This window comes from Somniosus microcephalus, chromosome 19, assembly GCF_052327205.1.
Source record: "Somniosus microcephalus isolate GS21.2 chromosome 19, FLI_Smic_1.0, whole genome shotgun sequence".
Classification (NCBI taxonomy): Eukaryota; Metazoa; Chordata; class Chondrichthyes; order Squaliformes; family Somniosidae; genus Somniosus; species Somniosus microcephalus.
Window position 1 is genome coordinate 12,851,016 of NC_141005.1, and position 25,670 is coordinate 12,876,685.

General features: G+C 47.3%; 1 protein-coding gene across 1 annotated transcript in view; it reads left to right on the top strand.

Moving 5' to 3' along the window:
• Positions 1–25,670, top strand: part of txnrd2.2 (thioredoxin reductase 2, tandem duplicate 2) — a 393,467-nt gene that overhangs the window by 203,463 nt on the left and 164,334 nt on the right. The gene's annotated exons all lie outside the window — the stretch shown is intronic.

Genomic DNA, 25,670 nt, shown 5'->3' on the forward strand with positions numbered 1-25,670 from the left:
TCCAGAATGATATGTTATTGATCATTACATCCCCCTTTCTTTGAGGTTAACAAAATCAATATCAATCAACTTTCAAGAGAAACGATAAAGATGATATCAGTAACACTTTTGTTAGTGCTCTATAAACATAAACATTTTCACAACAGTCAATACATTTTCAATATAGTTTTTTTTCCTTTCTTAAATATACAGCTCTATACAGCTCTACAGCTCCATCTAGTGTACCACTCCAGAATGATATGTTATTGATCATTACAGTATGGGGAGAAAGCAGGGACCGGGTACTGAATTTGGATGATCAGCCATGATCGCATTGAATGGCGGAGCAGGCTCGAGGGGCCGAATGGCCTACTCCTGCTCCTATCTTCTATGTTTCTATGTTTCTATGTGAGACAAGATAGCGAGCAGGCTATTCAGCCACAGGCGGCATCACAGCCGCTGCTCGACCAATGCCCAGCCGTGCGCACTGCCGGCAGGGATTGCTGGATAGTGATCAAGAGTCAGATTCCTGGCGGATTTTCCCCTCCCTAAACAGTAGTGCCGAGGCCGATTGCAACAGCCAGTCTATTACCAATAGGATCTGTGCCCTTTCAGACATCACATTTAGCTCATTATTTCTGAGCGGTGACTCTGCAGAGTCAAGCTGCTGACAATGCATCATTGCTGAGTAAAAATGCAACAAGACCTTGCAGGAGTCAGCTTGGCTTCTTTGGTAGTACTCGTGTCTCTGAGTCAGGAGGTTGTGGGTTCAAGCTCCACTCCGGAAACATGAGCAAATAAAACTAGGCCGACACTCCAGTGCAGTGCTCAGGGAGTGCTGCACTGTCAGAGGTGCCGTCTTTAGGATGAGGCGTTAAACCGAGGCCCCGTCTGCTTTTCTCAGGTGGGTGTAAAAGATCCAATGCCACAGCTCAAAAAAGAACAGGGGCGATCACCCGGTGTCCTGGCCAACATTTACCCCTCGGCCGGATTTGGTTATTTATCTCATTGCTGTTTGTGGGAGCTTGCTGTGCATAAATTGGCTGCCGCGTTTCCTACATTAGAGCAGTGACTAGATTTAAAAAGTACTTACTTGGCTGTGAAGCGCTTTGGGACGTCCTGAAACTGTGAAAGGCGCTATAGAAATGCAAGACCTTCCTTTCTTTCTATGTCACAAAGCAAAACAAGCTAAAGATTGCTGGGTGAATTTAAGCAGGCATCAAAGCAACAAAAGAAGGCAATTCAAATGGCCGGCCCTGTCCCTTTAAGGCAAAGTGCAGTGCAATGTCGAGGGGATGCTGTTCCAAATTAAAATCCGAACCAAAATTGAACCATTCTGAGTCCAATCAGAAAGTCACAGAGTTGGGCTCGTTCGCACTGATTTGGCTGGGACGGTGAGCTTGTCCCTTGAGGGGAAAAAAAATAAAACCCATTCCTATGAGGATAAATAAGACCCGGGAGAGAGCGATTTCACAGAAACGATGCAAACGCAGTAAAGGTGTTATGCGGGAAAACCAGGTTTATATCTGAATTACAAGCACTAAATAGGCAGCGGGCCGGTCACTATCTGTGAAAAAAACAGGTTCACGTTTCTGATGTAGATCTTCCATCCTGGGAGCCAAACGTTATCCTGCCTTTTCTTCGCTACAGATGCTGACTGACTTGCTGCGTATTTCCAGCATTCACAGGTTTTCTTTTTGTGCCCAACCCACGTTATTTTCCCCTGATTGACTTTGTTAAGCCCGCCCAGTGGGCCCAGCAGGCCAATCAAGGGAAAGCCGGTTACAGAGAACGTCAGCGTATGAAGCTGTCAAACACTGACATTCTCTGTTGTTTGATGAGTTCTTGTATTCAAAACTCATCAAACCTCTTTCTTTAGCAGAAATTAGATGGTTGTTGCATTGGAGAATGCAGCAGCCATCTGTCATCTCTGCCGCGGGGGTGCGAGACTCTCCGCATCCCCAACTCTTGAAGCCTGCAGGAAGAAACAAAGGTAGGTAAACTTTTTCTAACACTTTCCACTTACCTCACATACTCACCTCTCCACACTTGCACCCATCACTTACCTTCACAGCGCACTTTTGCACCCCTCCGAACCCCGCAGACCCACTACTCGCCTCGGTGACCCTGGCGGGGTTCGAAGCCTTCGGGAAGCCCACACTTGTGTGGGTAAAATGAGGATAATCCTCTTATCTGCCTGTTAACAGACAGTTAAGTGGCTGTAACCCCCTTCCTTCCTCCAAGGAGACGGGACCCGGCGCGGGTCGGCTACCCGCCTCCTGGCAAGATGGCACAGGGGCGGGTTGGGGGCGGGTTCTGCCATTTTCCTGGCAGTCCCGCCTCCAAACCCGCCTCCCAAGGCTGGCAAGATCACGCCCATAGAGTCGTAACGACACCGAAGGAGGCCATTCGGCCCATTGAGTCCGTGCCAGCTCTCTGTAGAGCAATCCAGTCAGTCCCATTCCCCCGCTCTATCCCCGTAGCCCTGCAAGTTTATTTCCCTCAAGTGCCTATCCAGTCTCCCCTTGAAAACATTGAGTGTCTCCGCTTCCACCATTTCCGTCAGCAGCGAGTTCCAGGTCCTCACCACTCGCTGCGTAAAAAAGGTTTTCCTCACGTCCCCCCTGTATCTCTTGCCCAGAACCTGAAATCTGTGTCCCCTAGTCCTTGTACCATCAACTAGTGGGAACAGCCTTTCCCCGTCTAGCCTATCCAAACCCGTCATTATCTTGTACACCTCTATCAAATCACCCCTCAACCTCCTTTGCTGTAATGAAAACAAATCCAGCTTCTCCAACCTGTCCTTGTAGCTAAGATCCCCCATCCCCGGAACCATTCTGGTAAATCTCCTCTGCACCCTCTCAAGGGCCTTCACATCCTTCCTAAAGTGTGGTGACCAGAACTGGACGCAATACTCCAGTTGTGGCCTAACCAGTACTTTATAAAGGTTCAGCATAACTTCTCTACTTTTGTATTCAATACCTCTATTTATGAAGCCCAAGATCCCGTATGCTTTGCTAACCACTCTCTCAATATGTCCTGCCACCTTCAGGGACCTATGCACATTAACTCCCAGGTCCCTCTGTCCCTGCACACTCTTTAAAACTGTGCCATTAAGTGTATATTGCCTCTCCCTGTTCCTTCTGCCAAAATGCATCACCTCACACTTCTCTGTATTAAATTCCATCTGCCACTTGTCTGCCCATTCTGCGAGCCTTTCTATGTCCTGCTGCAGTCGATTGGTATCATCCTCACTGTTTGCCACACCCCCAAGTTTGGTGTTTACTTACATTTGTATCGCGCTTTTCACAACCCCAGAACGTCCCAAAGCACTTTGACCCAAAGCACTTTACAGCCAATGAATTACTTGTTTTGAAGTGTAGTCACTGTTGTAATGTAGGAAGCACGGCAGCCAATTGCGCACAGCAAGCTCCCACAAACAGCAAAGTGATAATGACCAGATAATCTGTTTTAGTGACGTTGATTGAGGGATAAATATTGGCCCAGGACATTGGGGAGAACTCCCCCTGCTCTTCTTCGAAATAGTGCCGTGGGATCTTTAACGTCCACCTGAGAGAGTGGACGGGGCCTCGGTTTAATGTCTCACCCAACAGACGGCACCTCCGACAGTGCAGCGCTGCCTCAGTACTGTACTGGAGTGTCAGCCTAGACTTTTAGTGCTGAAATCTCTGGAGGGGGGACTAGGAACCCACAACCTTTTGACTCAGAGGCAAGATTGCTATCAACTGAGCCACAGGTGACACCAGGTTGTATAGACTGGGCCTGTATTCCCTCGTGTGTAGAAGATTAAGGGGTGATCTAGTTTAATATCTTAAGATAATTAAAGGATTTGATAGGGTAGAGAGAAACTATTTCTTTTTATTAAAAGATCCCACGGCCACTATTCCGAAGAAGAGCAGCGGAGTTCTCCCCGGTGTCCTGGGCCAATATTCATCCCTCAATCAACATCACTAAAACAGATTATCTGGTCATTATCACATTGCTGTTTGTGGGAGCTTGCTGTGCGCAAATTAGCTGCCGCGTTTCCCACATTACAACAGTGACTACACTTCAAAAATACTTCATTGGCTGTAAAGCGCTTTGGGACGTCCAGTGGTTGTGAAAGGCGCTATAGAAATGCAAGTCTTTCTTTCTTTCTTTCTGGTGGGGGGGAGTCCAGAGCAAGGGGGAGTGACCTTAAAATTAGAGCCAGGCCGTTCAGGGGTGATGTCAGGAAGCACTTCTTCACACAAAGGGCGGTGGAAATCTGGAAGTCTCTCCCCCAAAAAGCTGTTGAGGTTGGGGGTCAATTGATAGATTTTTGTTGGGTAAGGGTATTAAGGGTTAGGGAACCAAGGCGGGTAGATGGAGTTAAGCTACAGATCAGCCGTGATCTCATTGAATGGCGGTACAGGCTCGAGGGGCTGAATGGCCTCCTCCTGTTCCTCTGTTCTTATGTTTCTAACTGTGGCTCAGAGGATGATCTGCTCCCAGGCCTCCTTCAGTGCCACCCTGAACCAGCCTCTAGAGTTTAGTAGCTACTCCAGGACCTGGAGAGCTTTCTTTGGGGGGAAAGAATGTCTGCTTATTCGGGACACTGGAGCGGGGGGAGTAGAACTCCTTCACCGGTGAGTCAGCAGCCTGGAATTCCCTAATCTAACACCACTGTGGGAGCAGCATTCCCCACAGGGCCTGCAGCGGTTCAGGGAGGAGGCCCACGCACCACCCTTCCACTCCTGTTCCTGTGATTAGAGGCCAGGTTATAAATTTACACTCACGGCCCGGAGCTTCATCCTGCAGGAGCTCACAGCAAGAGATCGGGCACAGGCCTCCAACAATTCCCTCTCCGTTAGCGACGGAAAATCAACGGGGGATGTGGGGGGAGGGACGGGGGGGGGGAGGGAGGGCCCAGGATAGCAGATATTTAAATCTACCCCGATTGTGTCATGCAAATTCAAAGTACAGTAAACTCTTGTTTAAACGGCACATAATCAACCGGAATTCTTTAATAACCGGCAAAATAGATAGCCGGTAATCTTGCCGAATCCATCCAATTTTCGTTTTTCCGAGTCCAAATTAACATAGAAACATAGAAACATAGAAGAAAGGAACAGGAGTAGGCCATTCGGCCCCTCGAGCCTGCTCCGCCATTTAATGAGATCATCCAAACTCAGTACCCTGTCCCTGCCTTCTCCCCATATCCCTTGATCCCTTTAGCCTTAAGAAATATATCTAACTCCTTCTTGAATATATTTAATGAATTGGCCTCAACTGCCTTTTGTGGTAGAGAATTCCACAGGTTCACCACTCTCTGGGTGAAGAAATTCCTCTTCATTTCTGCCCTAAATGGCTTACCCCTTATCCTTAGACTGTGACCCCTGGTTCTGGACTCCCCCGCCATCGGGAACATCCTTCCTGCATCTAGTCTGTCCAGTCCTGTCAGTTTCCCGCGGTGGCCGAGTTAGTCAGTGGTTTTTACTTTTTTTGTGTTAAAAATTGCCTACCTCTCTGTTATCCGGAATTTTTAACCAACCGGCACCATCCCAGTCCCATCGGTGCCGGATACGGAAGATTTTACTGTACTTGACTAGTGGGAAACCGGTGCATTGAGTTAGGGGGCATGCAGGCCAGAAATACATCAGTCATATAAGCGTCCCAAATGAGGAGTCCCCTTTAGTATTTCTAATATATAACACCAGAGAAAAAATCTAGGCTGATGCTCCCAGTGCAGTGCTGAGGGAGTGCTGCGCTGTCGGAGGTGCCGTCTTTCGGATGAGATGTTAAATCGAGGCCCTGTTTGCTCTTTCAGGCGCACGTAAAAAATCCCGCGGCATTATTTCGAAGAAGAGCAGGGGGAGTTCTTCCCGGTGTCCTGGCCAATATTTATCCCTCAATCAACATCACTAAAGCAGGTTATCTGGTCATTATCACGTCGCTGCTTGTGGGATCTTGCTGTGCTCAGATTGACTGCTGCGTTGCCTATACTTCAGAGATATTTCATTGGCTATAAAGTGCTTTGAGACTGACATGAATTAGTCAATCATGAAAGAAAGGCCTGGGAATTCTGCGGCGAGTGTCTCATCTCCTGACTCCCCAAAGCCTTTCCACCATCTACAAGGCACAAGTCAGGAGTGTGATGGAATACTCTCCACTTGCCTGGATGAGTGCAGCTCCAACAACACTCAAGAAGCTCGACACCATTCAGGATGAAGCAGCCCGCTTGATTGGCACTCCATCCACTACCTTCAACATTCACTCCCTCCAGCACCAGCGCACTGTGGCTGCAGTGTGTACGATCTGCAAGATGCACTGCAGCAACTCGCCAAAGCTCCTTCAACAGCACCTTCCAAACCTGCGACCTCTACCACTTAGAAGGACAAGGGCAGCAGACGCATGGGAACATCACCACCTACAAGTTCCCCTCCAAGCCACACACCATCCTGACTTGGACCTGTATCGCCGATCCTTCACTGTTGCTGGGCCAAAATCCTGGAACTCCCTTCCTAACAGCATTGTGGGTGTACCTACACCATATGGACTGCAGCAGTTCAAGAAGGCGGCTCACCACCATCTTCTCAAGGGCAATTAGGGATGGGCACTAAATGCAGGCCTAGCCAGCGACGCCCACATCCCATCAATGAATAAAAAAAAATTAAAATAAAAAATAATACTGAGCGGCCTGCAGGTGGCGCTGTCCAGGGAGAGTATAAATACTCGGGCACGGGCCCAGCTTGCGCAGGACATTCTTAACAGGAACTAGTGAAGGACACAACTAGGCTGCCATGTTGTAAAACGGCTGATTAATGCTTTGTTTAATGCTTAGACCAAGTGCCTAGAAGTTTTCTTACGTCAGAGATGTCCCGAGGTTGTGTAGTGGTTGTGAAGGGAAGAAGAAGAAGAAGAAAAAAAAGATCTAGAGACTTGGACTAATAATCTAGCTGAACGTGAGTTCAAATCCCACCATGGCATTTTGAGAATTGGAAATCAATTAAAAAACAATCTGGAAATTAAAAGCAGGTATTCGTAAGAGTGACCATGAAGCTGTTGTGTTGCCATTGAAAACCCAACTGGTTCACTAATGTCCTAACCTGCTGCCCTGTATGTGACTCCAGTCTCAGAACAATGTGCTTGACTTTTTAAACTGCCCTCTGAAGTGTCCGAGTAAGCCACACAGTTGTATCAAACAACTGCAAAAGCTCACCGCCACCTTCTCAGGGGCAACTAGGGATGGGCAATAAATGCTGGGCCTTGCCAGCGACGCCCACATCCCGTGAATGATTAAAAAAATATAGCGTAGCCAGGTGAACGCTCGTATGCAGTGCTGAGGGAGTGCTGCACTGTCGGAGGTGCCGTCTTTCGGATGTGACGCTAAACCGAGGCCCCGCCTGCTCACTCAGGTGGACATAAAAGACCCCCAAGGCCACTATTTCGAAGAAGAGCAAGGGGGGAGTTCTCCCCGGTGTCCTGGGGCCAATATTTATCCCTCACCCGACATCACTAAAAAACAGATGGTCTGGTCATTATCATGTCGCTGTTTGTGGGAGCTTGCTGTGCGCAGATTGGCTGCCACCTTTCCTACATTGCCACAGTGGCCACGTTTTAAAAGTACTCCATTGTACTGTAAAGCACTCTGGGAGGTCCTAAGGTTGTGAAAGGCGCTATAGAAATACAAGTTCTTTCTTTGTTTTGCCAAAACAACATGCCCACACATACAGAGTATCCAGATGATGGCGTTAGTGCACCATCCTGCTCCATCCCTCCGCCCTCCCTCCCTCTCAGTCTGTCAACACCTTGTCAGCTAATTAACCTTTCCCAGGACAGCACTCCAATTTCCTGCTATTAATCTCTGCCTACCACAGAACAAGTCACTTACTTCCCCCCTCCACCCCCCTCCACCTCCCTCCCAACCCCGCCGCCCCTCACCACCCGTATAATTTTATTAAAGAACAATGTCCTTTTTTCTCGTGTCAGTTGTTGCAACCCCTCCGATCACCTCAGTAGCAGAGTGACGCTTGTTTGTCTTGTGTGGCCACTGTGGCTTTTTAGCAACTGTGGAAACAAAAAGCCTGGCAGGTCCCGTGATCGGCGGAGGATTCCTGTCAATCAGTGACCTGCTTTATTTACCACAGAGAAAAAAAAAAGAGGGACATCCAGGAACTTTCTGGAAGGAATCCTGCTGTTGAGACACCGCGTGTTGAGCCTGCCTCGCTTGAACATGTTGAGTAGTTCCTGCACTTCAAAAGGAAACTTCAGTGAATTGAGCGTTATTCAGCTTGGGAAGCCTCTAACTCACAGAATGTCCTGGGCGCAGGGATGGGTATTGCAGAGAGTAAGATATTGAAGGAGGCAAAAATTACATAAAGGATTGTGAACAGCGTCTGCTACCTTGAGAATATGAAAGGGCTCCTGTCTGCTGGTGACTCGCAATGGATTGCTTTTGAATGTTTCTTTGTGCCAAGCCCCAGCTGCATATCATATGTACGAAGTAATGAATAACCTTGTAATACCCTTCCACCGGTCACAGGATCCATAGATTTCTACACCGTGCTGTTATCAAGACGCATTGCTCTTGTCTCCTTCTCTAAGAACCCCAATCTTGGTGCAACCTTCCTGATTTATCTTCTCCGTTATGTATTTCATGTGGCTCGGTGGGTAGCGCTCTCTGTCTCTGAGTCAGAAGGTTGTGGGTACAAGTCCCGCTCAGAGCCTTGAACACAAAATCTATTCTGACAACTTCCAGTGCAGTGCTGAGGGAGAGCTGCACTGTCAGAGGTGCCGTCTTTTGGATGAGACGTTAAACCGAAGCCCCATCTGCCCTCTCAGGTGGGCGTAAAAGATCCCACGGCACTAATTGGAAGAAGAGCAGGGGGAATTCTCCCCCGGTGTCCTGGGGCCAATATTTATCCCTCAATCAACATCACTAAAACACATTGGCCCAGTAATTCGGGTCCCAACGCATGAGTACGCACGGGGTACCCACGCGTGGACCCGATGGCAGTGCCGGTTTCTTGCATGCGCGGGAAAACGGCACTTCCGGTCCCCTGAAAGCAGGGGTTAAGAGGTGAAACACGTGCGACGTACGAGGCAGCGCGTGCGCGTTGAACTTTCTTTTTTTTTGTCAGGTTTGCCCGTGCATGAAGGCCTCCACTTTTTACACGTTAAAAAAGCAGACGTAAGGACTTCAGTTTAACAGGTAAGTGGTCAATTAATTAAAATTAGAACATTTTTTCCACAGGTTTATTATTTTTAAATACTTTACAGTAAGGTAAGTGTATTTTTAGCTCTGATTTTTTATAAAATTATTATTTTTTTTAATTTTAATTATTGTTTAAAATGGTTATTTAATGTTATTTATAGTTGATTTAAATAGAGTGATGTTTTAAAAAAATTTATTTTAAGGTTATGTACTGTTTTGGGCGCCCGGAGTTTTCATGAGTTTGACAGGTTTTATGTCAAACTCATGAATGGACCTTTCCCTCCTCCGATTGGTTGCCCTGTGCTCACGTGATCCCAGCCGACGCATCGCACTAACTACGCCGCTGGATCACGCAAGCACAGCACGCCGGGAGCTGGACCGGGCCACAGACAGGAAATCCACGCAGGCCCAGGCCTCAACTGTCGGCGCGCTAGGTAAGTGTAGGTCGGGGGCTTGCACCCGCGGGAAGCCCCCGACACGAATTTCTGGGCCATTATCTGCTCATTATCACATTGCTGTTTGTGGGAGCTTGCTGTGCGCATATTGGCTGCCGCGTTTCCCACATCACAACAGTGACTCCACTTCAGAATAGTACTTCATTGGCTGTAAAGCGCTTTGGGACATCCTGAGGTTGTGAAAGGCGCTACAGAAATGCTAGTTCTTTCTATCTTTTAACTTTGGCGGTGTCCTCCACCATGGGCCTTGGTCCTTCGCCTGTGACTCGGTCTGAATCCTGCTCACACCAACCCTACCATTGAAGCAAATCTCCAATTCAATCAAACTGATTAAATCTATCTTCGTTAAACCGTGAGCTCCTTTGCTTCACGTGTGAGATAACGCGCACCATGGATAACGTTCATAGAACTGTTTTCATTCCTTGTAAAGGGCGTAACCGTAGATACTGAATGTTCAACAGCTGTTTTCCCTCTATCCGCATCGCATGAAAATTGCACGCTGAACATCAAATATTCCCTCAGCTACTACTCTATCACCAATAAACCGGAGACCTGAACTAACCAATTGAAACGCCCCAGTACTGACAGCCATGACAACTGCAAATGATGTAATGGTGCATAACATCATTGTTTTTTAAACCACTTTTTAAAAATATTCATTCATGGGATGTGGGCATCGCTGCCAAGGCCGGCATTTATTGCCCATCCCTAATTGCCCTCGAGAAGGTGGTGGTGAGTCTCCTTCTTGAACCGCTGCAGTCCGTGTGGTGAAGGTGCTCCCACAGTGCTGTTAGGGAGGGAGTTCCAGGGTTTTGACCCAGCGACGATGAAGGATCGGCGATATATTTCCAAGTCAGGATGGTGTGTGACTTGGAGGGGAACTTGGAGGTGGCGGTGTTCCCGTGCGCCTGCTGCGATTGTCCTTCTAGGTAGAAGAGGTCGTGGGTTTGGGAGGTGCTGCCGAAGAAGCCTTGGCGAGTTGCTGCAGTGCATCTTGTAGCCATGGTACGCCGGTGGTGGAGGGAGTGAATGTTTAAGGTGGTGGATGGGGTGTCAATCAAGTGGGCTGGTTTGCCTTGGATGGTGTCGAGCTTCTTTAGTGTTGTTGGAGCTGCACTCATCCAGGCAAGTGGAGAGTATTCCATCACACTCCTTACTTGAGCCTTGTAGATGGTGGAAAGGCTTTGGGGAGTCAGGAGGTGAGACACCACTTTACTTACAGTGAGTGTGTTTGAATTCCTATTCACTGTTTTGTGGACCTTCTTTCTAAGGGAAATTATTTAGTTTTCTTTGGATTTTTTTTGCCATCTGTGTATCATTTGGTTTATTCTGCACTTGAAGTTGGGATCAAACTGTAGAGAGCGTGGGTCAGACCACACTTTGAGTACGGTATCCACGAAACAACATCAGCTGTCTCAAAGCGTCAATGCTGTTGGATGGTTGATCCACTAGGAGGCAGGCTTGATGGGATCATGCTTGGATCAAGTTCCCTCCCAGCTTCTCCTCACATGCCCTGTCTCCCAGTCCCTGAACGGGCCGAGTTAGGCCAAGACGGATTTCAGATCAGACATTACCGCAAGATTGAACAGGCTGGGGCTCTTTTCTCTAGAAAAGAGAAGGCTGAGGGGTGACCTGATAGAGGTCTTGAACATAATGGAAGGGTTCATAGAAACATAGAAGATAGGAGCAGGAGTAGGCCATTCGGCCCCTCGAGCCTGCTCCGCCATTTAATGAGATCATGGCTGATCATCCAAATTCAGTACCCTGTCCCTGCTTTCTCCCCATATCCCTTGATCCCTTTAGCCTTAAGAAATATATCCAACTCCTTTTTGAATATATTTAATGAATTGGCCTCCACCGCCCTCTGTGGCAGAGAATTCCACAGGTTCACCACTCTCTGGGTGAAGAAATTCCTCCTCATTTCAGTCCTAAATGGCTTACCCCTTATCCTTAGACTATGACCCCTGGTTCTGGACTCCCCGGCCATCAGAAACATCCTTCCTGCACCTAGTCTGTCCAGGCCTGACAGAATTTTATAGGTTTCGACGAGATCCCCTCTCAATCTTCTAAACTCCAGTGAGTACAAGCCCAATCGACACAATCTCTCCTCATACGTCATTCCTGCCATCCCAGGTATCAGCCTGGTGAATCTTCGCTGCACTCCTTCCATGGCAAGAACGTCCTTCCTCAGGTAGATGTAGAGAAGATGTTTCCACTTGTGGGGGGAGTCCAGATCTAGGGGCCATCAATATAAGAGAGTCACTAATAAATCCAATAGGGAATTCAGGAGAAACTTCTTTACCCAGAGAGTGGTGAGAATGTGGAATTCACTACCACAGGGAGCAGTTTAAGCAAATAATATAGATGCATTTAAGGGGAAGCTGGATAAACTCAAGGGAGAAAGGAATAGAAGGATATATTGATGGGGTTCGATGAAGTGGGGTGGGAGGAGGCTCGTGTGGAGCATAAACACTAGCATGGACCAGGTGGGCCGAATGGCCTGTTTCTGTGCTGTCGACTCGATGTAACCCAATTACTGAGTCCCGGACCCTGATGTAACTCTCAGCGTGGCCTATTAGGTATGATTTTGTAAGTTAGTGGGTAATATATATACGCAAGGGATGATTTTGTGAGATGTAGATCCTCGGGGGGATCTACCGCAGCGTGAGTTAGGGAGAAGGAATCCCAGCCAGGGCTCTTGCTCCTGAGTGTCATCCAGTGACTCCCTGAAAGGTGTGGCTGCATCGACTCACTGCCCAGTAACAGCCCTGCAGCACCTCAAAATACAGCCCATTAAACGGGTAGCTCTCAACGGCTCTATTTTGGGGATTTTCGGCAATCGCTGAGACAGTGCCAGGCAATGTCCCCTCTGATTTTGTTTGGCACTGAGTGGACCATTCAAAGTACCGCGCACGCACGGTTTGTGTATTGAGAAGCCGGCAAAGCCTGTGGCGCAGGATCCCTGGAGCACTGCGTGGCTGCGCAGACGTGCAGCGCTCCAGGGAGCATCGGTCCCCGGGACCTCCTGTCGTAACTTCCAATAGAGAAGCGAAACCAGTGTGTTGTCATTGCAGAAGATAAATATAATTCTTCGGGATGTGGGCGTCGCTGGCGAGGCCGGCATTTATTGCCCATCCCCTAGTCGCCCTCGAGAAGGTGGTGGTGAGCCGCCTTCTTGAACCGCTGCAGTCTGTGTGGTGAAGGTGTTCCCACAGTGCTGTTAGGGAGGGAGTTCCAGGATTTTGACCCAGCGACGATGAAGCATCGGCCGATATATTTCCAGGTCAGGATGGTGTGTGACTTAGAGGGGAACTTGGAGGTGGTGGTGTTCCCATGCACCTGCTGCCCTTGTCCTTCTAGGTGGTAGAGGTCGCAGGTTTGGGAGGTGCTGCCGAAGAAGCCTTGGCGAGTTGCTGCAGTGCATCTTGTAGATGATACACACTGCAGCCACCGTACACCGGTGGTGGAGGGAGTGAATGTTTAAGTCGGTATACAGCAACGGAAAGCGAACAAATACAGAAAGTTAGAAAAATTCGCTGGCCAACAGAAATCTGACCCTTGGACTCCCCATTTTGAAAGCCTACGCTTTAATATTTTTTTAATAGTGAGCAATTGTGAATGACCATGTAATATATCTGGCAAGCCAGCAGGTGGCGATATCTGGTTGTGTGATGACAGGTGCTGATGTGGTTGGATTTCAAGAGCAAGATAGCCCTGTTCAGAGTCTGTGAACCAGACATCAGATAGTCACCGCTGCCTTGGATTTGTATTCTGAAACGAGGTTTAATTACAGCATTTAGAAGAAACCGTTTATGAAATACGGGCACTTTGCGAACTGCGCATTCCTTTGTCTAGATTTTACAGTCAAGGTTTAGTTATTGGGTATATTACAACGTGACGCTGTCAAACAGCTGCATGTAGAGTTCTTGAACTAAGCTTAGTCCAGGAGACAGGCGTGCAGCTGCTTCGCAGTGTAAAAAAGAATCAAAAAGCACGTCGACATCAAGGGACTGTTCCTTTTTTTAAAATTCTAATTTATTCATGTCCAGGAGGTGGTGACCCAGCTCGGGTACAGTTCCACAGCCCCCTGGTACCTTAGTCCCAGTGCCATTTCTTCCTGTGTCAGCTCAGACAATGAGCATTGGCAGGCCATTCGCCTTTGGGGTGCATCACAGCTGAGCGCAATCATGCCCACACATCTGTACTTTCTAACAGGGCCCACTGGATAGTAATAAGGAGCAGGCAACCCTGGCTTGTTTGTCCCCTTCCCTGGGCCAGTGGATCCTGATCCAGTTGCAATCGCTTCCTTCCAGCCCCGCTCCGTAAACTAGTGTCAGCCGCGGCTCAGTGGGCGGCACTCCCGCCTACGAGCCAGAAGGTTGTGGGCTCAAGTCCCGCTCTGGAGACTTGAGCACAAAAAATCTAGGCTGACACTCCAGTGCAGTGCTGAGGGAGTGCTGCACTGTCAGAGGTGCCGTCTTTCTGATGAGGTGTTAAACCGAGGCCCCGTCTGCTTTCTCAGGTGGATGTTTATTCTGCATCAAATAAGTGGAAATCAACCTGCTCTAGATCCAATGACTCTAACTGTATACTTTGTGTGTGTGGGGAAATTTAATGAGGGCAAGATTTGGCTCTGCTGCGATGCTCAACACAGTCGAATAGCCCGCTGACACTCATGGTCTAGGATGAGACGTTAAATCGAAGCCCCGTCTGCTCGCTCAGGTGGATGTAAAAGATCCCACGGCACTATTTCGAAGAAGAGCAGGTGAGTTATCCTCCGTGTCCCGGCCAATATTTATCCCTCAATCAACATCACTAAAAACAGATTATCTGGTCATTCTCACATTGTTGTTTGTGGGAGCTTGCTGTGCGCAAATTGGCTGCTGCGTTTCCTACATTACAACAGTGGCTACATTTCAAAAAGTACTTCATTGGCTGTAAAATGCTTTGGATGTCCTGCGGATGTGAAAGGTGCTATATAAATGAAAGTCTTTCTTTATTTTGAATATATTATAATTGAGACTCTTTCGAAATATGAATAGTGTTTTGCCTTCCTTAATATTCATATTCTGTCTTTTGGATGAGACATTAAACCGAGGCTTTGTCTGCCTGTTCAGGTGTATGTATAAGCTCCCATAGCACAATTCGAAGAGCAGGGTAGTTCTCCCGGTGTCCTGGCCAGCATTTATCCCTCAACCACCGCCAGAAACAGATTATTATTTGAATGGCAATAGATTGGGAGAAGGGGAAGTGCAAAGAGACCTGGGTGTCCTTGTACACCAGTTGCTGAAGGTAAGCATGCAGGTGCAGCAGGCGGTTAAGAAGGCAAATGGTATGTTGGCCTTCGTAGCAAGAGGGTTTGAGTACAGGAACAAGGATGTCTTGCTACAGTTGTACAGGGCCTTGGTGAGACCACACCTTAAGTATTGTGTGCAGTTTTGGTTGCCTTATCTGAGGAAGGACGTTCTTGCCATGGAAGGAGTGCAGCGAAGATTCACCAGGCTGATACCTGGGATGGCAGGAATGATGTATGAGGAGAGATTGTGTCGATTGGGCTTATACTCACTGGAGTTTAGAAGATTGAGAGGGGATCTCGTCGAAACCTATAAAATTCTGTCAGGCCTGGACAGACTAGATGCTGGAAGGATGTTCCCGATGGTCGGGGAGTCCAGAACCAGGGGTCATAGTCTAAGGATAAGGGGTAGGACATTTAGGACTGAAATGAGGAGGAATTTCTTCACCCAGAGAGTGGTGAACCTGTGGAATTCTCTGCCACAGAGGGCGGTGGAGGCCAGTTCATTACTATATTCAAGAAAGAGTTGGATATATTTCTTAAGGCTAAAGGGATCAAGAGATATGGGGAGAAGGCAGGGACAGGGTACTGAATTTGGATGATCAGCCATGATCTCATTGAATGGCGGAGCAGGCTCGAAGGGCCGAATGGCCTACTCCTGCTCCTATCTTCTATGTTTCTATGTCATCTGGTCATTTATCTGATTTGCTGTTTGTGGGATCTTGCTGTGTGCAAATTGGCTGCCGTGTTTGTCTACAAGGCAACAGTGACTGAACTTGAACAAATAATTCATTGGCTGTGAAGCACTTTGTGATGTCCTGAAGATGGGAAAGGTGCTAATAGTGAGACTAACTCACACTAAGTCCTGGTCACCCATCACCCCCGACCTACAGTGTCTCACTGTGGGTTACTGAACACCTTGGCCCTAAAATTTTCAGCCTCGTGTTTAAATCCCTCTGTCATGAATCTTATCATGACTCATGAAGTAACACTGGGCGGCCAGCTGGTGGCGCCATCCAAGGAGTATAAATACTCGGGCGTGGGCCCAGCTTGTTCAGGATGTTTCGGTAACCAGGAACTAGTGATGTAACTAGAAATCTCATGGTTGTGAAACAGTTGATTAAAGCCTTGTTTTATACTCAAACCAAGCACTCGGTAGTCTTTTTACATCACCCTCCATGGCTCTGACCCTCCCTATCTCTGTAACCTCCTCCAGCCCTACCACCCTCTGAGATCTCTGCACTCCTCCAATTCTGGCCTCTTTGTCCATCTCCCACTTCCTTCGCTCCACCAATGGCGGACGTGCCTTCAGCCATCTTGCTCTGGAAGTCCCTCACTACACCCCTCCATCTCTCGCTCCCCTTCTTCAACACACTCCTTCAAGTCTACCTCTTTGACCAAGCTTTTGGTTACCTGTCCTAATGTCTCCTTCTTTGTATTCTTTGCAATTTTTGTCTGATTTACGCTCCTGTGAAGTGCCTCGGGATGTTTTACTATGTTAAAAGGCGCAGTATAAATACAAGTCTTTCATTCTTTAAAATTGGGTGCAGTACCAGAGGCTACCGTTTCCCTGTGCAACTGTACCCTAAAATGGGCCTCACCTTTAGGAGGAGTATGAGAGGAAACTGAGGAAGAAATGGCTTGTATATCCCAATTTGTCACCCCGGCCACAACTCCACAGTAAAGAAGAAAGTCTTGCATTTCTATAGCGCCTTTCACAACCACCAGATGTCTCAAAGTGCTTTACAGCCAATGAGGTACTTTTTGAAGTGTACTCATCGTTGTAATGTAGGAAACACGGCAGCCAATTTGCACACAGCAAGCTTCCACAAACAGCAATGTGATAATGACCAGATCATCTGTTTTTGTTATGTTGGTTGAGGGATAAATATTGGCGAGGATAACTGCCCTGCTCTTCTTCAAAATAGTGCCACGGGATCTTTTATGTCCACCTGAGAGAGCAGAGGGGGGCCTCGGTTTAACATCGCATCCGAAAGACGGCACCTCCTCAGCACCGCACTGGGAGTTGTCAGAATAGATTTTGTGCTCAAGGCTCTGGAGTGGGACTTTGAACCCACAACCTTCTGACTCAGAGACAGAGAACTCTACCCAGTGAGCCACATGAAATGCATAACGGAGATGATAAATCAGGAAGGTTGCACCAAGATTGGGGTTCTTAGAGAAGGAGACGAGAGTAATGCATCTTGATAACAGCACGGTGTAGAAATCTATGGATCATGTGACTGGTGGAAGGGTATTCGTTGCTGTGAGATACAAGGTTATTCATTACTTCGTATATATGATAACAAACAGCAATGTGATAATGACCAGATAATCTGTTTTTGTTATGTTGATTGAGGGATAAATATTGGGCAGGACACCGGGGATAACTCCCCTGCTCTTCTTCGAAATAGTGCCATGGGATCTTTTACATCCACCTGAGAGAGCAGATGGGGCCTTGGTTTAACGTCTGATCCGAAAGATGGCACCTCCGACAGTGCAGCACTCCCTCGGGAGTGTCAGCCTAGATTTTTGTGCTTCATTCCCTGAAGTGGGACTTGAACCCACAACCTTCTGACTCTGAGGTGAGTGTGCTGCCCACTGAGCCACAGCTGACACGGCAATGCTATCAATAATACTGTCATAAAACTCACAGTATTCATTTGCAGCCAAGTGTAAACCTTATGACATACCCACCATATCCCAGTAAAACATATCAAACACTTCCCCCCATTCCAACAAAACCTGAGCGCCAATTCTCCATTTCACACAATGCGTCCCCGCCATATTATTCGCACTCCATCGCATTTAGTGACTGTTTCTTTAGCGCAGCCTTATCCAAGCTTTTTTGTTGTTGTGGGCCATGACATGATGTGAAGCCTCAGCGTTATATATAAAGTCTAAATCCACGTCCCTGTTAATCCCAACACCGCCAACATCACAATTTCAGCACCTTTCCAGTACATTACAATTGCGACCATTGAGAAAAATGAGTGGTGCTTCGGGTTCATTTAAATTTATGTTGCCTTCTCCGAAAGACATACAAAAAAGACATAGGCAACCCGTCCAGAACTGGAGTACGGCTGAATTGGGGAGTGATGCTGGGTGGCTGTGTTGGAAAAGCACCTCCTCTTTTAACTTCGACCCTGGTGAATGGACCTTTGTTCTTGTAGCATTCGACATTGAGCCTTGCATCAAAAATAAAACCCCACATTAACCGAGCCTCTCGCTCAGCTGGTGTTCTGGATGTATTCATCTGTACCTTGCTATCGGTCTCCACGCTATAAGGAGCGGGGCTTTAAGAGAGGGTAGAACGCAGATTAACTAGGATGCTGCTTGGTATGTGGAAATGCAAATATAAAGTAAGTGTTGAAAAATTGGGTCCCTTTTTTCATTGGAACAAGACAGATTATGGGTTTTAAAATGATGAAAGGATGGGGCAGGGCAGACGGAAACAGACTGCTTCCAGTCGTTGAGGGTCAAGAAGGACAAAGATACAAGATTAAATGTAAGAGATTTGGAAAAGTGAGCAAGAGAAACTTCTGTAGAATGTAAAGACAGACTTCCATTTATAGAACGTCTTTCACGACCACCGGACGACCCAAAGCGCTTTACAGCCAATTCAGTACTTTTTGGAGTGTAGTCACTGTTGTGATGTGGAAAACACAGCAGCCAATTTGCGCACAGCAAGATCCCACAAACAGCAATGCGATAATGACCAGATAATCATTTTTTTAGTGATGTTGATTGAGGGATAAATATTGGCCTCAGGACACCGGGGAGAACTCCCCAGCTCTTCTTTGAAATAGTGCCCGTGGGATCTTTTACGTCCACCTGAGAGAGCAGACGGGGCCTCGGTTCAACGTCTCATACCGAAAGACGGCACCTCCTGCAAGAAGCTCCTGTTTTAAAAAATACTTTAAATACAATGAGAAACTCCAGACCTTGGTAATGAACTTGGGCTCTGGAGGAACGAACTGTTCCAGCCGTACTACTGTTAGAGAATGTGAGGCAGCTGCTGTTCCTGCCCAGACAGCTTTCACAGTTATGGCTCTTTATAGGGAGTTTGATTGGCAATAAAAACAGGCCTGTTTCTATGACAAATAGACCTTCAATTAAAAAAGGCTGATATAAGCAGCAGTGGTCCCCCAGAATCACAGGAACCCTTTCAAAACAAAGCCCCCTGTCCAAAGGGCAAGAAGTTTTACAGTTTTGATTAATATGACCTGCTCCACAGTTCCTCATCCTGCACAGCCTCCCGAAACCTGAAAAATAAGCAGCGAGTCAAAGAAACAAGACGTAAAGGAGGAAAGCCTAGTTGCGATTGAAACAAATCTCGAAATATGACCTAAACCAGACAGCATGAAAAATAAATAACTTTTGTAAAAGGGGGCTGCTCATATCTTTATCTTAAAAAAGAAACGCTTCTGTTAAAGCCGCCCCCCGGAATGATTTTAACGGCGGCACAGAATCTAACCAGCTTTCCATGAAACCCCGGACTGGTATTGCTACCAGGGCCCGCCGATCCTGAGCTGTATATCGGTGTCACATCTGCAGTCCATTACCAGCTATTTGCTATGGACTGATAAAATTCTAACAGGACTAGACAGACTAGATGCAGGAAGGATGTTCCTGATGGCCGGGGAGTCCAGAACCAGGGGTCACAGTCTAAGGATAAGGGGTAAGCCATTTAGGACAGAGATGAGGAGGAATTTCTTCACCCAGAGAGTGGTGAACCTGTGGAATTCTCTACCACAGAAGGCAGTGGAGGCCAATTCATTAATATATTCAAGAAGGAGTTAGATATATTTCTTAAGGCTAAAGGAATCAAGGGATATGGGGAGAAGGCAGGGACAGGGTACTGAATTTGGATGATCAGCCATGATCTCATTGAATGGCGGAGCAGGCTCGAGGGGCCGAATGGCCTACTCCTGCTCCTATCGTCTATGTTTCTATGTGCAGGTTATTCTACAGGGAGATCTCAGGAGCCAATCAAGGCTTATGCCTAGGAGTCATAGAGTTATACAGCACAGACAGAGGCCAGTGTTTTATATGGAAGAGTTTCTGGTGGGGGGGGGGCTGGGGGTTCTAAAGACCGGGTAATAAACCACACAAGGGGGAATAAAACAACAAATTGCAGCAATCCATCTTATCTGAATAGCGTACTACACTCTAAGTTCGCTCGGTCCGAGTGGTCAACTGCTCCGTGAGTCCAAAGTCGCCACGGCCATGAGAAATCAGTTGCGCCAAGTGTCCGCGAGGTTTCCCCAAGCAGTCAGTTACACGGTGGGCCCGCACGGTACCCATGATACTCAGTTTCACGGTGGAGTCCACATGGTTTCCAAGCGGTCAGTTACACGTGATCTGTGCGTGGTCAATTAAGCTATGAGTCCACATCGCTCAGACCCCATGTGGACCCACAGTGTCAACACTTTGGCAGTTTTACCCATGCATCCATGTGGTGTCCAACTTGCGGAAGAAGTAAGTGGGGGGGGGGTCTCCTCTTTGGGGTCTATGTGGGCCCAAGATGATGCACTTGACAATGGACGCTCGGGATCCAGTTATCCACCTGTGGAAGACACGGCAATCTGACACCTGAGCCAGCTAGACCCACAGCACTGTTGATGATTGGCCAGCTAGCCTGGCTGACTAATGGAACTTGGAAGGGTTAACATATAGCTGAGACTGGAATTAGTCCCACACTGCTCCAGGTAACCCTGCAAACTAATGCCCAGCAGGTAGAACGGGAAGCAGCGCCGGTAAACTGCCCCGTCATAAGTTGGCTGAACTCCAGAGGTACCCCATCAAACACCTGGGACCTCTAAACCGTGGCTCCACAACCCTGCCCCGCTAGCGCCCAGGGCTTATGTAAGTGGGATGTGTCCCTACAGGAAGAGACTGGCCACTCCACACTCGGAAAACAGCAAGCGGGTGTAGATTTCTCAATAGCTGGCATCAGAGACTCTTCAACACGAGGCTGGGTTTCTGCATCTGTCAGACACGTGACTAATCAAAAAAACAAGATATGAAACAGTAACACTTAATATAGGAATAACTATATCAATACATTCAGACCCATACAGTGTTTGATACAGATCGTATGCCATTCCATTTAACACTAAGCTCTAACTCCTCCACCAACGTGCTCGCTCTCCTCTATACCTCCTCAGCGTGTTGAAGTGAGGACTGATCACTGTCTCCTACTCCACCCCATTCTGTCCTGGGATTTCCCCTCTATTAGATTATTACCCCTGTACGTGTCAGCCATGGCTCAGTGGGCGGCACTCTCGCCTACTGCATCAGAATGTTTGTGGGTTTAATTCCCATTCCATAAGACTGGAGCACAAAAATCTAGGCTGACACTCACAGTGCAGTACTGAGGGAGTGCTGTATTGTCAGAGGTGCCGTCTTTCAGATGAGATGTTAAACCAAGGCCCTGTCTGCCCTTTTGGGTGGATATAAAAAATCCCATGGCACTATTTCGAAGAAGAGCAGGGGAGTTCTCCCCGGTGTCCTGACCAATATTTATCCCTCAACCAACATCATTGTCACATTGCTGTTTGTGGGAGCTTGCTGTGCGCAAATTGGCTACTATGTTTTCCACATTACAGGAAACTTTCTTTTATCCGGCACGGACGGGACCGACGTGGTGCCGGTTCAGCAACAATTCCGGATAACCGAACGCTATAGTAAAAGATACGGACCTTAGAGCTCCGTATAAAGCAACAAACCCTGTTGCTTAGCAACAGCTTCAGAACAACGTCCACAAGTTGTAAGCGTCTCTGTAGCTTAGCAACAGCTGCAGCCAAACCCTTGCCTTCCTCCATTTGTTGCTGTGCAAGTAATAAAAGTTATAAAAGTAACCTGAAACCGACTCCTGAATTTTGCCGGTTAACCGACATTTCCGATTATTTAGGGGCCGGTTAATCGAAAGTTTCCTGTACAACAGTGACTAGACTTCAAAAAGTACTTCATTGGCTGTAATGTGCTTTGGGATATCCTGAAAGGTACTAGTTAAATACCGGTCTTTCTTTATGAGCTATTAAATTATTATCCCTGTCTAAACCCCGCCATTAGATTACTGCCTGGTGATCACTCCCAGTTAGCCATTATTCTCCATCTTTTTGTAAAATGTTAGGAGCGTTGTTCACAGTGTAGGTATTCACAGGCGAGCTGTAGGAATGAAAGTTTGCAGGGGCACAGGTCCAACAAACCCACCCGTGCCTAATTTGCTGGCTGCAAAGGTTTAAAAAAAAAACCCCCACAGGCAATACCTTAAAATCAATTACCTTCCCCTTTATAAATATGTCTACATCACAGTGAAGGTGCAAAGCAAGAGCACGCTCGACGTACAGGCCGAGATTTCATGAGAACTTCCGCCAACCCTCATCGATTATAAGATTAAGGGCTGATCTAATCGAAGTGCTTTTCGAGTGTCAGCCGTGGCTCAGTTGGTTGCACCCTTCTGCTCTTGGAGCCATGAAGGTTGTGGGTTCAAGCCCCACTCCAGGGACTTGAGCACAAATAATCCAGGCTGACACTCCAGTGCAGTGCTGAGGGAGTGCTGCACTGTCAGATGGTGCTGCCTGTTGGATGAGATGTTAAACTGAGGTCCCGTCTGCGCTCTCAGGTGGACGTAAAAGATTCCATTGGCACTACTTTGAAGAAGAGCAGCGAAGATATCCCCAGTGTCCTGGCCAATATTTATCCCTCAATCAATATCACTAAAACAGATTACAGGAAACTTTGTGCTATCCGACACCGACGGGACCGAGCTGTTGCTGTTCCCTCAAAACTGCCGGACACACCAGCGCTAATGTTGAAACATACGGAGATTTTCAGCTCCGTGTGAATCAACAAACCCTGTTGCTTAGCAACAGCTTCTAAACAGTCGCCAAGCATCTCTAGCTGAAGCTGTTGCTTAGCTACAGACCTTGCAGAGCTTGACTGTTGAGAAAAATGCAACGAAAAGAAAAAAAACCTAACGAAACGGCTCCTGATTTTTGCCGGTGGCTCGAGCTTGCCGGACATTTAGCCTCCGGATAACACAAAGTTTCCTGTAATTATATCACATTGCTGTTTGTGGGAGCTTGCTGTGTGCTACATTACAACAGTGACTACACTTCAAAAAGTACTTCACTGGCTGTAAAGCGCTTTGGGATGTCCAGTGGTTGTGAAAGGCGCTATAGAAATGCAAGTCTTTCTTTTTTTTTTGGTTAAGATGATTAAAGGAGTTGATAGAGAGAAACAATTTCCTCTGGTGGGGGGAGTTCAGAACAAGGGGTCCATTGCCTTAAAATTAGAGCCAGGTCGTTCAGGGGTGATGTCAGGAAGCATTTCTTCACACAACGGCTAGTGGAAACCTGGAACTCTCTCCCCGCAAAAAGCTCTTGAGGCTGGGGGTCAATTGAAAATTTCAAAACTGAGATTGGTAGAGGGTGATGGAACCAAGGCGGGTAGATGGAGTTAAGGTACAAATCAGCCCATTATCTCATTGAATGGCGGAACAGGCTCGAGGGGCTGAATGGCCTACTCCTGTTCCTATCGTTTGAGCGAGACTTCACGTGCAGCCAACGCAGAGCAGAAAATCTCAGCGCACCCTACCCCCACCGCCCCCCCACCACAACTTTCCATCCATTGATTTGCAAGGATGGTCGATTGGGTTCAGTGTGCTGTGATTTTCCCTTCAGGCCCACTGGTGATGTGGGGGTCTCAGAAAATGTGCCTCATATAGTACGGAGGGGACGATTGTCTGATCAGTGAAGTTCAAATACAATGTGCCTGTACCACATTCCTCAGCGCTCCACTTTTAAGCAGGCATTAGCCTGTTTATTTTAAATAAACCGTTTTAAATCCCAGCCTTTGCGAACCTGCACAGGCACAACATGCTGCCGCATTTCCTACATTGTGACTACACTTCAAAAAGTACTTCATTGGTTGTAAAGCGTTGGGATGTCCTGAGTTTATGAAAGGCGCTATATTAAGGCAAGTTCTTTCTTTTTCTCCTTTTTTCTTTCCTACTTTCTTTCCTTCTTTCCTTCTTTCTTTCCTTCCTTCATTCCTTCCTTCCTTCATTCTTTCCTTCCTTCATTCCTTCCTTCCTTCATTCTTTCCTTCCTTCTTTCTTTCCTTCCTTCCTTCCTTCATTTTCTTTCCTTTTTTTGTTTCCTTCCTTCATTCCTTCCTTCCTTCATTCTTTCCTTCCTTCATTCTGTCCTTTTCCCACATCCCGCCCCCTCCCCCCCCGGAAACCACACTCGAGGGGAGCAGGGGTCGGAGATGGGGTGCCGAGTCTGAGTAATGCGTGCAACAGTACACATGCACAATTTGCAAATGCACACAGAGGAAAATAGCAGCTCAAAATGCACGGGTCGCTTTGAGCACCAACTTCCATTCGTGCGCAATGTTGGAATCTCGGGACCCGTAACTGTGTGACACTGTAAACGTTATCCAAAGTAAACACAATGGATTAAAGACCAATTTAGCTTCAATATGTTGCCATTCGGGTCACCTAATAACAGATGGCTGGTTGAAAGCAAGATTTTTCTTATTTTATTCTGAGGGTGAAGTTGTTGTAAAGGAGACCAGATTGTAGCTACATTGAAAAATGGATTGGGGGTTAAGTTTACTGCCCTCAGGATAGAAAGGAATGATTTATAAGCTGGCTCTGCGCTATTTGCTGCTCTCAGGGCTGAAATTAATTATGATGAACTGCACTGTATTTCAAGGTCAGGCTCCCGTCCATACAAATCTCAAGTTAAAACACAGAAAATTATTATTCCTAACAATGATTTCAGCAGTAATTGCAACCCTCAGCTTGCCAGAGGAACATTAAAACCTTCAGCTGATTGGCATTACCTCAAACACAGGGAAGTACAGGCAGTAGTTTCTGAGCATGGGCCTAGTTGAACTTATTGGTTGCCTGGGTTACAGGATGCCTATTACTTGAGAGAGCGACTTAGGCCCAGGTATCATTCAACACTAATGTCTACTAACACCCACAGCTGTCACTCCTGATTGATTGGTTGGGAATGATGCAATGATTTAAAAAAAAAAAATTATTACAGGATAAATTCAGGGTGAAAGCTGAGAGACTAATAATTAAGCAATGGGATTAACTGTTCTGAGGAGTACGGTAGCTTTGCTGTACCAAAATAAATAAACAAAACTGCAAATTTTAGATTGCCTTGCTGGTACAGAGAATGGAACGTTCTCTTGCATATTGAGCATTTTTTTTTTCTATGTCCGCCCTATTTTCCCCTCCTCTCCTGAAGGTGCGGACTCGGGCTGGGGTACAGGTCCACGGGTTCCAATTGCCCTCTCCTGCCTCAGCCGAGTGATCGTGCTTTGTGAGTGAATCCAAAGAGCAAACGTCAGTCACCCATAGCGACCCACAGTGTCAGCCGTGGTTCAGTGGGGGAGCACCCTCGCCTCTAGCTCAGAACGGTCGTGGATTCATAGTCCCACACCAGAGACTTGAGCGCTGGAATCTAGGCTGACGCTCCAGTGCAGTGCTGAGGGAGTGCTGCACTGTCGGAGGTGCCGTCTTTCGGATGAAACGTTAAACCGAGGCCCCCGTCTGCCCTCTCAGGTGGATGTAAAAGATCCCGTGGCACTTTTTGAAGAAGAGCAGGGGAGTTATCCCCACTGTCACTGGTCAATATTTATCCCTCAAAAAACAGATTATCTGATCATTATCTTCTTGTTGTTTGTGGGAGCTTGCTGTGCGCAAATTGGCTGCCGCGTT